Raw genomic sequence first — 4,304 nt, 5'->3', positions numbered from 1 at the left:
AAAGATTTATAGATACTAAGAAAAATGGCTTTGTTTTTATAATTTCTTATTCCTGACCAGACATTGCTCCATAATTCTAAGGTACATGTTTAAATCAAGAATCAGTTTAAAAACTGATGAATAAAACAGAATTGTTTCACCTTAACTTTTTTTATTAGGAAACACCTGAACATATTGGTGGGCTCACGGTTCTTGCATGGTTCAGGTCATTCCTCACTGACGGATCTTTTTCAGTGCCTACGGACGAATACTCTTTTTCTTTAACACCAATTTCTTATGGAGTCCCTCAAGGTTCTATATTTGGGTCCTGTTTTGTTTGCACTTTTTTTTGCCATTAGGTCACATTCTTTTAAAGCACAAAAGTCCCTTCTATTGTTATGCTGATGAGGAATCTATTTTCCTTTTAATCCACTGCGGTGCTGCTGACAGGTACCAGATAGCAACATCACATCAGCCTAGTTTTAGCTGGCTAACACTGACTGCTGGGGCATTTTTGTAAAGATGTAAAGATTCTTTTACTCACATTCAAAATTTTAAATAGACTGGATATTAATTTTGAACTTTTCTACTCAACTCCCATTACACAAAATGACTACTTCTTGTTCTGCAGAGTCTGTCTGGACTGACAGGGCAGTCAGGCTGAGCTGTTAATGCATCATGTAGCTTCCTTTTATCCTATTTGTATTGCTGTCCATTTCTGATGTTACTTGGATGTTTATGAAGCTGAAAACAAATTGAATCCAACAGCAGTAACTGAAAGCTATAATGTTTTTTTTTATTTCAAATATAGATTTTTGGATCTTCCTGAGCTTTATCACCAAAAACACCCCTCATTCGACTAGTTTTTGGTGTTAGTGAATGCCAGCTGAGAAGGTAGGCGGAGGGCAGGGCCAATCTACTTTTTTGCAGCTTAGCTTGATTTATTGTCTTTAGTAGGACGGAAAACATCACTTTTTAAAACCTAAACCCTATGCGGACGAGTGAGGAGAAGATGGAGAGTGAGCCTGTTTTCAGTCTGTCACTGTGACTCACATCATCACCCATCACAGAGTTTATGGTGACTGTAGCGGTACGGCTAACAGAGGGACCTTGCCATGACCACTTAAAGCTGCAATTTAGACCCGGCTCCGACTTAAATCTAAACCCAAACCGAAGCCAATTTACAGAAACCACAGATTACGTGTTAGAAAGTGAAAACAGGCCACTTTCATCAGACAGCTTCTCTGTTTGAACCTGAGACAGCCCTGCTAGTAAACAGACACATTATTGCAGTATTTTAGACCTTTTTTCTGGTGAAGCTGCCGCCTGCTGGACCTCCTGTTTTGTTTAGAAATTACTCATAATTACAGAGCAGGGGTTTCTTTTATATAAAAACACAAAAGCACAACAATCAGAGAGTGCTGTTCTGGTAACATTTGGCACATCAATGCAGTAACCCTTAAGACGTCGACGATGACACACAGATCCGAAGGATGACAGATGTTCGGCAGCAGGCTCGCTAATCTGTTTTGCACTTTCATTCCGCCTAATTGAGGAGGACTTGGACTGGATCATCCCTCAGAGGAAAAAAAAACAACAACAACAGGGATTTTGGGTTTGACTGACGGGTAAGAAAAAGTGTGCCCACCGAAAGCAGCAGGAAGCAGAAATAATGAAAGCAAGTATGAAAGGAGGGCCCACGGGGCCCGTAGAAGAGCACCGGCACATATCTCCAGTCACTTGACAATGATATACTATTAAAGAAGAAATAGAAAATCCTGCCTTTGAATGAGCTCTGTAATTCTATCATGCAAATGAAAACGTTCATTGCTGCCTGGCTGGAGACACCTTCCATCTGGAATAGGGAGCGTTTTAATGTCAAAGGAACATCCACCTTTTGTGAGGAAAGAAAACTCAATTTCGGACTCGCGGGGGAAATCTGCTCGGTGAATGGTGTGAATAGAGAGGTGACCACCGCTTTCACATTAGAGACAGAGTCTGGAGTTAAAGGGTTTTTATTTCATAGTGGTGTTATGGAGGAGAGGAAGCTTGTTCTGCAGCTTCCACGCCAAATCTCTTAATCAACACCTAAATTAGAGCGGGATGTGGAAGTAATTAATCAGGTTTAGCAGTGGCCAACAGGAAGAGATGACTAGATGAGAGCTGATGGGACATAAGGACAGAATGACTCATCATCCAGCAGGGAAAAAGAAAAAAAAATGGCAAAGCGGATAAGAATTCACAAGGCAAGGCTGTTTATTGTTCCCAGGGTCGTGTTTTATTACAGGTTTATCAGCAGCTAACGTAGCCTTGAGCAACATCCCTGAAACAGCAAACCAGGCAGGATTACTGACCCGGATGCAAACCACCTTTCCTTTTTTTCCCTCATTGATATTTTTAAGGTCTGTGAACACAAATTAACACAAAAGTTTGTTTATTTCATTGAAACTTTATAAAATACGACAATAAATCATGGTTTAGCATGTTTCCATAATAAAAATATTAAAAATGATGCATGTATTTGATCTTCATAACCATCAAATGTTTTGTGATGGTATAAAGGACAATATTCTGGTTTAATCCTTGGGTGGAATGTGACAAAATGTTGTAAAAGGGTGTAAATATTTGTTCAAGTTAGTCAATATAGTCTCCAAGGACGCATTAAAGTAATGATTTATCAACAGCTTATGTAGCCTTGAGGACGTCTAAAAAAAAAAAAAACTGATACATGTGGGATTGTTCATATCCCGAACCAAACCAACAGCTCTAATTTAAAATAAAATCACAACATTTCTTCACACTCTAGTGTGAGCACTAGCAGCCGACACATCACAAGAGTTGTAAAGTCAAGTAGGGCAAAATTAGCTCAAACAAATCGTCCCAGAACTTTTCCTGAAAATAAATCTGACGTGTTTTCATTTCCCACAACTAATTCACAAGAGGAATCTGTCTAATGTGATGTAATTACCTCAGATTTACGGGTTTTTAGTTATAAACAGATCTATTTTCTGTTGTTTGTTAACACGGCTGTGCAAAGTGACACCCAGGCTCAGCTTGATCTCTTTAACACACGGAAAGGCAACAGAGAAAATGCTGAAAAGAGGGCAACAGATAAAAAAAAAAAAAAAAACATAAATAGCAGCTAAAAGTACTATAAAATAAGCAGCAATCTACTTCCTCTCTGCATAGTCAGCTTTGTACTCCATGCTCAACCAGCAGCCTTCAGCATCAATTTCACACATTTTACAAAGAAATGCTCTGAAGCTAAATGTTTCTAATTAAATGTTAATGTGTGCAACCGATGCTTGAAGAGCTATACAAACAGGAGAATGTCACTTACTAGGAACAACTAAATACAAACAACATTGGAGGTCAAAAAGGATGAAGATAAGTTTCTGGATTGCCTGGGAATCTGTGGCTCTGATATGCATTGAGTCGTCTGGGTCAGGGTGGAAAACCACCACGCTTAGGCGTTTAGGAAGCACAAGAAAACTGTTAAAATCAGAAAACTCTGCAGCCATTTTGCACATTTCCATTTCAATGGATCCTGCGATTGTTTTGTTGGCACCTCAGGAAACCCTGCGCGTCATAAAGTGACGCTTTGAGGGTTCCTTAGGTGTTTAAAATGGATCACAGAGAGGGAGGGTCTCTGCATTCTTTTCTTGCTGTGGAAAGAGAATAACTTCAAACTGATTTCTGGATCTGTAATCCTGTCCTGTTTTAGTAACTGAGTTAATGAGCAGTTAGGAGACCCTACTAACCTTTTAGTTAGTGGATTCCTCCTATTAAGAGTTCCACTCCTCCATAAACATGTAGCCTATGCAGAAGTTCAACTGAAGAAACTAATTGCTTTCCTACATCCACCTGCGGCACAGCCAATTAGCTTTGAACCACACCTCCACAAAATCCAATCTGCATCCAAAGTTAATCTAAAAGGCCTCCGATATGCACTTGTCTGCTCGCAGATGCGCTGTTTGACTTCAGATGACACCAGCTCCTCCTCCACCATCGTAGCTAAAGCTTCATCAGAGTGTCATTCCTCCCGGACTCTTACTGCGTTCCCTGTCTCATCTTAACCGGTTTGGCAGAAGACCACCATTTTGAGCCTCGTTCTGCCAGAGGTTTCTTCCCAACGGGGAGTTTTTTATCTCCACTGTCGCTCCATGCTTGCTCATCATGGACAAGTTCTCTCAACCTGTGTTATCCAACCAGACTTCCATCTTCTAGGTCCCTGAGTGAAGCTCTAGTATTAGCTCACGCAGTCCACTGGATCTCTAACCTGACTCCGCCAGATGGATTTGCTCTGCATATCCATCTGAAAACCT

The 4,304-nt window shown here is 40.3% G+C and overlaps 1 protein-coding gene across 3 annotated transcripts in view; it reads right to left on the bottom strand.

The window, feature by feature from the left end:
- Positions 1–4,304, bottom strand: part of LOC107086737 (nectin-2-like) — a 579,618-nt gene that overhangs the window by 555,092 nt on the left and 20,222 nt on the right. The gene's annotated exons all lie outside the window — the stretch shown is intronic.

Source organism: Cyprinodon variegatus, unplaced genomic scaffold, assembly GCF_000732505.1.
Source record: "Cyprinodon variegatus isolate N-32 unplaced genomic scaffold, C_variegatus-1.0 Scaffold160, whole genome shotgun sequence".
Classification (NCBI taxonomy): domain Eukaryota; kingdom Metazoa; phylum Chordata; class Actinopteri; order Cyprinodontiformes; family Cyprinodontidae; genus Cyprinodon; species Cyprinodon variegatus.
This window is presented reverse-complemented; position numbering and strand designations above follow the sequence as displayed.